At 43.0% G+C, this 12,561-nt stretch overlaps 1 protein-coding gene across 2 annotated transcripts in view; it reads left to right on the top strand.

Moving 5' to 3' along the window:
* Window positions 1–12,561, top strand: part of DDX10 (DEAD-box helicase 10) — a 518,528-nt gene that overhangs the window by 243,989 nt on the left and 261,978 nt on the right. The window lies entirely within an intron of this gene.

Raw genomic sequence — 12,561 nt, 5'->3', positions numbered from 1 at the left:
GAATGACCCCCAGTGTACACTGTGCAATTAGCAAAACATGGCAGTAAAGCATACAAGGATAAAATCAGAAGCAACTAAGAGGAGCCCCAGTTCCCCAGCTTACACAGTAAGGAATATGGTCTTACTCTGTAATTTGCTTTTTTCTACTTTTTTCCTTTATAACAATTTTACAGTGATCTGAGGAGAAAATAACAAAAGAGAGTCATGTTACAGTGTGAAATAATTAATAAAATATTATCTGACAATAAAAAAATAGTTATATTGTCTGTCACTCAGAAGATGATAAACTCATATTATGAGTTGCATAAAATGTTTATATGAAGCCTACATGGATCACTGACACCTCAGGAGTGATGTGATAACTTTGGGCTGTGGTAAGGGTTCCAATCACACAGACTTTGTTTCAGTGCAAAATAGACAAATGCAAGTGCTATGAGACCACCTAAACACGTTACTAAAATTCTAAATAACTAGAGTGGAGATAATATACAGGTTTAATCTAATTTTCACTTAAAAACAAATGTCGTAAAAAAAAAAAAAATGCTGAACGAGTGCTGGATGTGATCTGCAGTACAGAACCACTGACCTGCTACATAGGACTGGACCAATGACTGACCTGCAGCAGAGTCCTGAGAGCAGCGGCACATGACTGGACCAATGACTGACCTGCAGCAGAGTCCTGAGAGCAGCGGCACATGACTGGACCAATGACTGACCTGCAGCAGAGTCCTGAGAGCAGCGGCACATGACTGGACCAATGACTGACCTGCAGCAGAGTCCTGAGAGCAGCGGCACATGACTGGACCAATTACTGACCTGCAGCAGAGTCCTGAGAGCAACGGCACATGACTGGACCAAGAAAGAAGATGGCGCTAAAGTCCTGGAACAGCAGAGGGCTTATTGCAAAATGAGCTTCGTACAAACATCTATTCCCTAAGTTAGCGATTCCCAAAGTGAGCTGCAGGGGCGCCTGGGTTGGTTGCCCAGGACGTATTCAAATTATTTATGGCCAATGTAATAGGTAAAACCAGTGCTGGTGGATTCGCATCATAACATATGTGGACAAACAAGCAAATTCTGTCCCTCGCCACATAACTGAAGCTAAGGATGATCTTTATTCACAATTTAATTAAATTAATGTTTTTCTGAATTTCACGTTGGTAAAATTTTGATGTAGAGGTACCGTGATAACATTTTTGATACTCTATGGCGCAGTATACTCAAATGAATACCCTCCTGCGCTATTCTTAAGGTACGATCTGGCTGAATGTCCAAAAATCGAAACTTTGTATTTTATATATAATATATAGAATTTATTATAAAAAAGAAAGTTATTTTACTAATGTAAAACTTGACCGGTCTTGAAGATGACAAAATACAATCACATGCAATATATTAAATGACTCTAAGGCGGTGGATCCAAACAAATACTGTGCACAGAAGTGTATATTAATATTACAATTAAAACTCAGTCTGTGGACTCAGATTCGCTTATATATTCCATAAAATCAAATGGAGATTTGGTTTAAACACCATACATCGATTGGGTTCCACAACAGTTACTTTGTATCAAAGTTCCTCTGTAACTTGTCACTCAGCAGTAAATAATGCAGTATGTCAGACCGCTGCACATTGGAGCCTTACGTGCGGCTTCCACCGGCAGTGTCAGCAAGGGAGAGTCCCAATATCAAACGAGGTGGTCTCTGGCTGCGGGATCTGACACCTGTGCTGGCGCCTGCTGTTTTTAGTATCTCCCGACCTCAGGGCTCTGTGAGTTCTAACCTCCGTGTGCTACATGTAAGCACCAATTTGCAGTCTCTCTCCTCACGGTTCCTATTCGGCTGGCGGTCAGTAACAATAGCGGTGACAAGGTAGAGGTCCAATAATACTACAGGGGTCCAATACTTCTGACGCGTTTCGCTCCTATTACAGGGGCTTTATCAATGGCGCAGTGACTCAAAATTATTTGGGAAACACCACCGTAAATGAATCTTTTGCGTTTGCCCCACTGTAAAAAAAAAAAAGACCCTGAAGAAAAATCAAAAAAAGTTGTGCTAGTAATCAAATAAATCCTGCAAGCATACATGAATAAATGGCAGCTGATGCTATTAACGTGTTCTTTCCACGCTGGTTAATGCGCAGAAGTTCAATACAACATCCAAATATCCTCCGTCCAGACTAACGGTCCCGACTTAGATCAGACTTGGTATATGTTCCAAAACGTAGTCATAATTTGGCAATATCAAATGTTGGTAAGCTGCCTGGACCCTATCGCTGTAGCCAGACGTATTACTGAAGTAATTACATAAAGCTGGTTATCAGCCACTGGAAATGCTTGGGTTCCCCCTTCTCAGCTATTTTTTTCCAATAATTTGCTACAGATGTAGACACGCTAATTGCTACAGCAAAGCATGGACATACGCATGGCAACTGGTGTGCTCCATCCCAGGCCTCCTGGCATTCCTGGGCCCGGGTAAATAGTACCCCCTCCCCCTCCCCTCCCCCCCCCTACTCGGCACAACTGTATATAAGTGACCCCCCCGCCCCGAGGAGTGGATTTAGAGGTGAGGGCGCCCCTAGGCACAACAGGGATGGCCGTCCTCCAGCTGCCTCATTTTATTATTTTTATTGGTTGGCTATAAGCCCTCATTTGATGATTTTAATAGAATAATAAAAAACCACTATGACTTTTTATTTATTTATTTTTAATTATGTGTACATATTTACTAAGTAGGACAGATTACAGGGGCAGTATGTGCATGTCCTCACCATTTACACACCATTCAAGATGGCATATTGTACAGTACAGTGGAAATATTTTGCAGTTATTGGTACTTTTTGAGCTGATGTTACCAACACAAGCCTCCAAGTGCCACCCCCAAACAAGTGCCACCTCTAGTCATATATGCCTCACTTGCCTAATGCGAATTTTGCCACTGCATGAGGATCTAGGTGGGACGTAGTAGGCATGCATGAATAAGTGATTTTTGAGACCTTGATTGAAGGTTGATGGAGAGTCTGCTAGGACGAGGCAAGGAGTTCTGCAGGTAATGAGCAGCTCTAGAGAAGTCTTGGAGACGGGAGTGGAAGGTGGTTATAAGGGGGAAGATACAGTAGCTGAAGATCGGAGATGGGGCAGAGTTGTTATGCCAGGTTTTATTTACGTGTAGCAAAGTCATAGGTATACAGAGAGGAGCCATTGTGAGTGTATGCATTTGGAAGCAGTGGGGAGCAAGTGAAGGGATAGCTAATTTCTAGCAATGCCATATCCCTGTATAAGAGACGTGTAAGGACGTCCTGTCATCAAGTCCTTCTATTATATTGTTTTTAATTATTTGCATAGTGCCCTTCATTCCGGTTTTGTCGGAAATACCATTGTGACAGAAAGCACTGAACAATATTAGTGTTCTTCCAGGGTCAATTTCACGGCCACTCCACCTGGATCTCTTTACTGGCGAGCCCGGCACTATCCTGCTCCAGGGGTCTGACAGCCAAAACGGGCACCGTAGGCGGTGGGACCATTGCAGAGAGGGCAGAGGCAGACGTGCACTGATTCCCTGTCCGTGTCCAGCCAGTAAGTGGCAGTATCTGCGCGAGTCCTTAAAAATACTATCTGTGTCCAAACACATTACACTGCCCCCACTCGGCTACTTCTTATTTCCACTGAGCTGGCTTTTCTGGGGATGCCACCGAATATCCTCGTGTCTAGGGGATCGAGATTCTAATTATTCCCAATCTCTCTCTCTCTCTCTCTCTCTCTCTCTCTCTCTCTCTCTCTCTCTCTATCTATCTATCTATCTATCTATCTATATATAAATATATATATTGACGTTCTTTCTTACAATTTAGGCACTGTGTGGTGAAGCGAGAAAAAAAAATAACATCATAAGGAACTTGTGGCAGGTCGGCTGCAGGCAGAGAATGTATTTGAGGTTGAAGTGTCTTAGGATGTCCCCACTCCTGGTCTGTGACAGCAGGAGACTGGCATTAGAAGCTGCCTAACAAGACAAATCTAGAACTGTGCCTTTAGTTGGGGACGTGTGTCATCTTGCAGAGCAGCACACAGCAATCCCGCAGTGTCATTTTCTGGCAATTTAGGTGGCCAGGGCTATTTCACATTTTAGGAACATGATTTTGCTGACAGCATAAAGATGGAAAACAAGTGCCAGGAAACGCAGCAATCAAGACGAACATCATCCTAAGTATTCTCTGTGGCAGGCTGGAGAGCGGATCGCCTGGTTGTTATATGGGAAATGGGTGCAATGGGCAATAGCATGCAGTACACAGTACACGCTGCATTAGTCAGTTTTACTGCACAATCTCTGACAAATTAACCCATTTCAGCGTGGCAAGCCATTTATCCCATGGCACAACAAACCCCTCTGGCGCCTCGCGCTGTCAGTTCTGCCAGGTTCTGCCTTATGATTGCTCTGCAGCGAGGGTTATTTATATTTCCCTTTTATATTACCACCCTCGGTGCTTGGTTATGTTTTCTCGCTTAGGCTGGCACATAGAGACAAGGTTTCGGAGAATGCCAGTCTTCAGTACTTGTAAAGGTACAGTAGTTTAATTTAGTCATTGAATTTTATTTTTTATTTGCACAAAATAAAAATCTACTGTAGTTTGTGGAAAACACTTTAAACATAATACATCAACAAGTTGGGAAAAGGTTTCCTCGGTACCTGTGCAATATTGTTGTAACGGTAGTATCTGACAGGGGAGCTCCCGAACCCTAAGAGGTGCAAAGCATTTTCTGCGTTGCTGTAGCACATGAATAAAATTGAGAAGCATTGTTAGTAGAGTTGGCTAACTAGTATCTTCTTGGAAACAGTTGAGGACTGTGCCACAAACGCTGTAAAGCTACTGTATATAAAAAGGACACCTTACCTCAGTTGCAGTCAAGGTCAATTCAAAATGGATATAATTAATGTTGCCCATTTTTTTTGTTATTGCGCAACTGATTGAAATGAATAGGTCATCAGAAAATGTTCTCTGTTTTCTGTTCAGCCTGGTCTTCTGTGGTCTCGGTTCAGCCTACTGACGTCTACTGATGGTCATTGGACCGCCAGATTTCCATTATTCCTTGTCAGATCTGGTCTGGAATAGGCGGAACAAAATGTTCTCCTGTACGACGACGGAACTCATTTCCATGTCAGTCTAACTGGTCCAAAGAGGATATAATTGGCAAACGTTGCCTCTGAAACTATGGCCATCATAAAGAACATGAGCATATGCTTTTAAATAAAAATGTAAATGGTAAACTCCTCTCAGGCCTCGGTTCTTGAGGACATAAATAGTTACGATCTGCTCCAAGCTGTTTAATAAAGTGTACCCGTCACCCACACGTCATGGAGACATGTTATTTGCGCTAAACCAATATTTAGCCTACCAACCCACTTTGTGTTCCGTGCCTCACTTATGCTTATGGGTCCTTTTTACTAATGGAGAAAGCTAATTTCTCTAATTTCTCTCAGGAAAACACTCTGCCTGCTAAAGCCCTTTGCCAGTTGGTGGCTATTGCTGGGTATCGCCAGTGATGGTGGTTTCTGAGCCTCTGCAGCTAAAGCTTGACCATGCAAAGACCAGGGATACCTATTTAAAAAGGATTGTTGCATAGGACACTACAATCACTATTGGCATCTAAGGATAGCAATGGCGGAGCAGTGGTAGAGGGACAAATCTTTATGTAAAGTTGTTTTTTTAGTCCGAATTTGAAAAATAAATATATATATATATATATATATATATATATATATAAATATATATAAATATATGTTAATTTTTTTATTTTTTTTTAACCTTGCTTTTATTTTGTTTGTTGTATTGGTAATGGGTGTCCGAGTCTACTGTGCAGGTGTGAACTGGCGAAGCCAGGTTACTCGTGCACAGAGGCTTCCGGAAGGCAAGCTGTCTAGCGCTGAGGTAATGCATCCCAGAGTGTCACAGGCCACCTGCCTCTGGGGTAAATAGTGAGATGTGTAATACAGTTGTCACCTGTATCATTGTCTCTAACCACTGTCTTTATTGCTGTGTTGTCTGTTTGTGATTGCGGTGGAGCGGGTTACCACAAGGCTGCTGTGTATTCATAAAACCGGTCGAGGGTCCTTGAGGAGAGCTAGATGCCTGACATGTACAGTATATACGTATTTGCCATTTCCTTGAATCAGCTGAAAACCTGTCACTTCATTCCCCTGTGCCTCCAGCTAAATACAGAGGAATGCGCGTAAGCCATTCTTGGAAAGCTTCTATTGTACAAGGGTATATTATAGCATAACTATTGCCACCTGCTATATCCAGTGGGGTTTTCACATTTAATTTGACCTATATAGCGCTCATCATAATGAACAGAATTACTTCTTGATAGGGGTGGGCTACATTAGGTGGAACCTTTGTAGGGAGAAGTGCAATTATTAACAGTATGCATGCGTTAAATACAAAGAATGGACAGGTATGGTAAAACATTTTATTTGTTATTTTCTACTGTATACATGATATAGGTTTTAACCTGGTGAAAATTAGCCGTTTTTTATGATTGTTATGACCTAGGGAGATATTCTGTCAGACGGACCCTCTCCGATGGCGAGGATCCGACACTTCAGTATTCAGTAGCGGGCCGTTTCCGCCTGTTTCCCCTCCCATTCCTTTCTTATGGACAAAAATGGTTGAAAACGGACCGTTTTCAACCGCGGCGGGGTCGAAAACACATGGATGAGCAGAGATTCCGCTCATCCATATGTTTTCCGACAGGGCGGAAAAACAGCACATCAATTGAATATTGAAGTGTCGGAACGTTACGATTATCGGCGGAAAGTGCCGTCTTTCCGCCCTGTCGGAACTACCGACTGTAGTTGAGTATCCCCCTAGCGTATGCTTGTGTGTGTGTGTGTGTGTGTGTGTGTGTGTGTGTGTTTTCTAGTATTCCTGTCATGTTTACACAATGTAGGTTGCCATTTTGTGGGCAGAGCCATCACTGAGGTACACAGCGGGACATGCAAAGGTGAGAGTGAGCAGACAGGTCTTGTGCAACTCTGCTAGCATTGGGTGTCTCTTTTTGCCAAAAATGCATCTTAATCACAACGCAGTGCAACTAGGTCGCACAAGGAGACTGAGTTCATTCATTTGATATGACACTTTTATATCTGTGTTCGACTGAGTTTGTATGGGAAGTACAAAGGAACTTCACATAGAAAAAGGCTGCAGTCGCTAGACTTAAGCGCGAATACAGGAAGAGACACGAATCAGCCGACAGAGAGGCTGCCCGGTTGGAAGCGGCACATAAAATAAGCCCCGACAATAAATCTCTTTTTAAGCAACTCCTTATTGCCCGAGACAAGGTAAACGCCTTTGCCTTAACCGAAGTACATCGCAACTTGCAGCGGCTAAATCAAAATTACTATAGACTTGGTAATAGAGCAGGAAGGTTATTGGCGCGCAAATTAAGAGGACGCAGAGCCAGGGAACGCATACATGCTGTTCATACATCTTCAGGAGTCAAAGTAACTGACCCGATCGAGATAGCGAACGCGTTTGCTGAATACTACTCTCAGCTGTATAACCTCAAGGATGACCCTGACACCCCTCAGCCCACTTTAGCAGACATCAATGGTTTTCTAGACGGACTAACACTCCCCACTATAGATACCCAGACCCGTGAATCCCTTAGCGCCCCCTGGTTACTTGACGAAGTCATAGCAGCCATAGATTCCTGTCCAATAAATAAGGCCCCTGGCCCGGATGGGTATCCCTCCAACTTCTACAAAACATTTAAACTAACCCTTGCTCCACTCTTATTGTCAGTATACAATGAAGCCTCTGATTCCACATGCTTCCCGGGAGAGATGTTGGAGGCCCGAATAGTCACCATCCCTAAACCAGGAAAATCCCCTACAGTGGTTCAGAACTACCGCCCTATAGCATTGCTGAACACTGACCTTAAACTGTTCGCCAAGATGGTTGCAAATAGGATCGCCCCTCTCCTGCCAAGTTTGATTAACCCGGACCAGGTAGGCTTTGTTCTGGGCAGACAAGCGTCGGATAACACACGCAGAGTTATTAACTTAATTGACCGCTGCCAGGCCCGGAGCGAGCCTCTTTTGCTTCTCTCTCTGGATGCAGAAAAAGCATTCGATAGGATCCATTGGGACTACCTAAGGGTTACCCTGAGCCATTTTGGATTTGCGGGTAGAATACTAGATTCTATATTAGCTTTGTATTCCTCACCCTCGGCTTCGGTTTTCACCAATGGGTACAACTCCTCCATATTTAATATTACTAATGGGACCCGGCAGGGTTGCCCATTATCACCCCTTATTTTTGTACTAGCGGTGGAGCCTCTGGCGGAGCGAATTAGGATGTCAGATTCAATTATAGGCCCAGAAGTGGGGGGGATGCCGCATAAAATCTGTCTTTTTGCGGATGATATTCTGGTGTGTCTTAGAGAGCCTGAAGCGTCTTTACCCCATCTACATTCCCTATTAGACTCATATGCAGCGGTTTCTTACTACAAACTAAACACTACTAAGACCGAGGCCCTCCCTTTAAATATCTCCGACAGCGCTCTAAGTCGTCTAAAGAATGATTATAAGTATGCGTGGCAACTTAGATCACTTAAATATCTGGGTGTTCATATATCTAGGGGGCGGGACTTAATAGGATGCAACTATGACCCTCTTTATCGTACATTTGAATTGATGATTAAAGATTGGATGATGCAGGAGGTCTCCTGGGTCGGACGGGTTGCGGCGGCGAAGATGGTCCTTTTGCCAAAGTTGATGTACCTGTTTCGTACCATTCCAAGGACTTTCCCCAAAGATGTTTGTAACAGATTCAATCGTCTTTTGACTAAATATATATGGGGGGGCTCGAAGCCGAGAATAGCGAAATCCACATTGACGGCACCTAAATGTGCCGGGGGTGTCGCGTATCCAGATCTAGAGAGATACCATATCGCTTGTTTACTTACACAAGCTAGAGATTGGTTCACTCAGAGCAATTTTAAACCATGGGTATCCCTGGAACGGGACGCGATATCCCCCTTCACATTATCGGACTTGTTGTGGTTGCCCACCAACTCAGTCCCAACCAGAGTTGCTGAATGCCCCGCAGTACACACAACCCTGATGGCATGGAAAGAAGTAATTAAATCTCTCCCTCCTGGTGCTATCCCCTCCCCCCAGTTGTCCCTCCACACTATAGCCCTACTGATACCAGATATGCAATTATACCATTGGCAGGACTTAGGTCTCATTACTCTAAAGGATGTCCTCCGGGACGGCACCTTAGTTTCCTTCTCCCTGCTCCAAGAACAGTTTCAGATTCCCAAGCAGGACTTTCATAAATATCTACAATTGCGACATTGGCTTCAAAGCTGCTCGCCAAATCGAGTCCCACATACTGATTTCCCTAAACTACTGATGTCACTCCTTACACCCAGCGGCAATAGGGGAGGCATATCCCGATGGTACCAGCATCTTGTGACTGAGGCCCATCATGGAGTTTTCCCTGCACAGACCAAATGGGAAAAAGATCTCCCTGCAGCCTTCACTGAAGATATTTGGAGAGATATCTTTAAATCTTGTTTTAGAATTTCTAAATGCGTAAATCATTGTGAAATGTATTACAAATTGGTCCATAGGGTATATCTAACGCCAGATCGCCTGCACAAAATTTGGCCCGATGTCTCCGCTAGTTGCTGGAGAAACTGTGGGATGGTGGGGGATATCCTACATATATTTTGGTTGTGTCCAGTAATTCGAGCGCTATGGAGGGAAGTGTTTCTACTTATTTCCCACATACTGGGAGTGGTACTTTTGCCCGAACCTCTCTTGGCACTTTTCCATTACTATGGGAAGGAAATGTCCAGCGGAGATAGATACCTCTTAGGCCATATCCTTATAGCCTCTAAAGCCGCCATCGCCTCCAAATGGAAATCAGCAGTTGTTCCCACTATTTCTATGATAGAAAATAAAGTTCATCAACATTATGTTTTTGAAACAGCACAGGTCAAGTATTCCTCAGGAAATACCGCTATGAGCAAGAAATGGATTAAATGGTCCCTTTACAAGGAGGGTTCGAGCTAGATAGGTGCCCCTTGGGCTTCGATTACTACTCCAAACCTCTCCGTACTTCGCTCCCCCGGTCCATTCCAGACATTAACGGGTTAAAGTGAAGTAGACCTTTTGTTTTACACTCTACTATGTACTCATTGTTGTATTATGATACCCCTGATATGTACTTCCCCTCCCAATGTCTTTATTAGTTTTGTTTTATGTATGTCTCTTTACCCTCATCCAGATTTTGTATACCAATCTACATATACATATTCATGTAATCTGTGTGAAAATTCAATAAAAATTTAATGTTAAAAAAAAAGAAAAAGGCTGCAGTCGCTGCATCATAGCACTTCGTATGCAGATTCAGAGACCAAGTCGCACACAGATATACAAGTGTCATATATCTTATCAGTCCGTGCAGTCTCCATGTGTGTCCTAGTCACATGTCCTTGCAACGAAGACACATTTTCGGCAAAAAAGATGCCCAGCGCTAGCAGAGTCTCATGACACCTAGCGTGCCAAGAGAGGCCACTTGGCCCGACTGCGGCAAAGATGTATGAGGGCGCAGGAACTAGTAGGAAATGTATCAAGCCTTCTAAAGCGTGTAGTAGTTGCCCATAGCAACTTAGCATGTATCTAGTGCATTCTACAAAATGATAGGTTGCTATGGGCAACTTCTCCACCCTTTAGAAGGCATCATACATCTCCCCACCAGTGTCTCAGTGGTGTGCCTCACACGTTAGTGGTGTCACTGATTGTGGCTGCCTTTACATGGGAATTCACTTGAAATACTTCTGAATTAAGAATTACGTAGATCATAGGTAGACAACCTGAGTCACCTTCAGCTGCTGTGGAACTATACCTCCCAGCATGCCCTGCCGCAGTTAAGGAATACTAAAACTGTGGCAGGGCATGCTGGGATATGTAGTTCCACAGCAGCTGGAGTGTCACAGGTTGTCTACCCTTTATGCAGTATTTAAGTACCGTGGCGTAATCTTATTTCTTTTTCTTAGAGCAATTCTACATATTAAGCATTTGCAATCAATGTCGTTGCCTTGAACCTCATCCTGCAAAACAGTCCTATTTTTGCATAGAAGTGTGGGCAGAAGCACACGTCGTGTGCCTATTCCTCATGTAGCGTCCAGCTCCTCCCATCGCGACATATTTTACAGTATTTTATACAGACGCAGATGCCGTCTTTTTGGCTCAGTGGGATGGAGTGGTAAAAAAAAAAAAATCACCTTCAGCTTTGTGTCTATACACAAAACACCATAGTGATCTCCTTATAAAGAACTGTGCGCGGGCCTTGTCTATTTATATAGCACCGTGAAGTTTTGTTCTGTATAATGTCAGTGAAGTAGCATGCTACGTGGTAGGCGTTTGCTTGCTAACAAGACTGTGGATTTTATTTCTGTTCTGTCAGATCCATGAAAATGTATTTATAACTCCTAGTGTTATTATTTTTGAAAAATGATTGTAAGTGTTAACATGGCACTATTTTAACATGCCTCGGGCCGTGTGTCTGGAAGCCAGGAGAGATAAAAATGTAATAGAATTGGCCCCACACCAAAACCATTTTATTGCACTGTACTAGGCAGATGGGGTTTGGTAATGCAATGAGGTTTGCAGAAAGGTAATAGCTTTTCCCAGAGGAATCATTTGGTCTCCTGTTTTTCTTGACTCCATAAAATAAAATAAAAGTTAAGACTTGGCTTCATAATTATTATATTATACAGGGGAGGTTAAGTCACAGTAGTGTTTACCTAAGCAAGAAAGACTGATTACTGTTGGCTTCATTTTCAAGACCTTTTAATGTCCGTGTTGACATCCTTCTTATTGAAACTTTGAGACTTGTAATTTGCACCTTCCTCCCTTTAAAATAAAAATAAAAATGTATAAATAACAAAAATTGGAAATTGTAGAACTTTTATTGGTTGGTATAATGTTACTTTGACAGCTTTTATAAGGAAGAATGTCAATCGCATACAGTATGTGCTAAATTTATGTAGAATGCCTGCCAACCCTACAGGGAAGAAGTGGGGGGAGAATATAAAACTTTCAGACGAGGACAACCAATCTGCCAGGGGTGAACTTGCCATCTGGCAAATGGCAGGAGGGCTAATGGATGCCCCCCAGACCACCCTGGCTTCTAACTATCATTTTATAGAATGTTCTTGAAAAATACTAGCTAGTAGCTCTGTGATTTTGAATGGTTTACCTGTTCGTCATGATAAAGCAGTCCTTTGCCGTTCCCTTAAGTCATAATGATCCTGAGTTGGGTGGAAACTGGCATATGTGTGTACCTCATTGCACACACAGAAACGACTGTGTATTTTTGCCTGTGTGTAGAGTTTGTATAGCTTCCCTATATATATATATGTATGTATGTATGTATGTATGTATGCATGGTCTTCTACTGATCATCATCAGTATACACTTGCACCGGAATGTCCAGGAGACTCCAGAATCTCAAGTGAGTCTCCCAGACGCCTTAAAAGTTTCCCAGGGA

The sequence above is a fragment of the Pseudophryne corroboree genome, chromosome 2 (genome assembly GCF_028390025.1).
Source record: "Pseudophryne corroboree isolate aPseCor3 chromosome 2, aPseCor3.hap2, whole genome shotgun sequence".
Classification (NCBI taxonomy): domain Eukaryota; kingdom Metazoa; phylum Chordata; class Amphibia; order Anura; family Myobatrachidae; genus Pseudophryne; species Pseudophryne corroboree.
The sequence above is the reverse complement of the archived record's forward strand: the minus strand, read 5'-3'. Positions and strand labels throughout refer to the sequence as shown.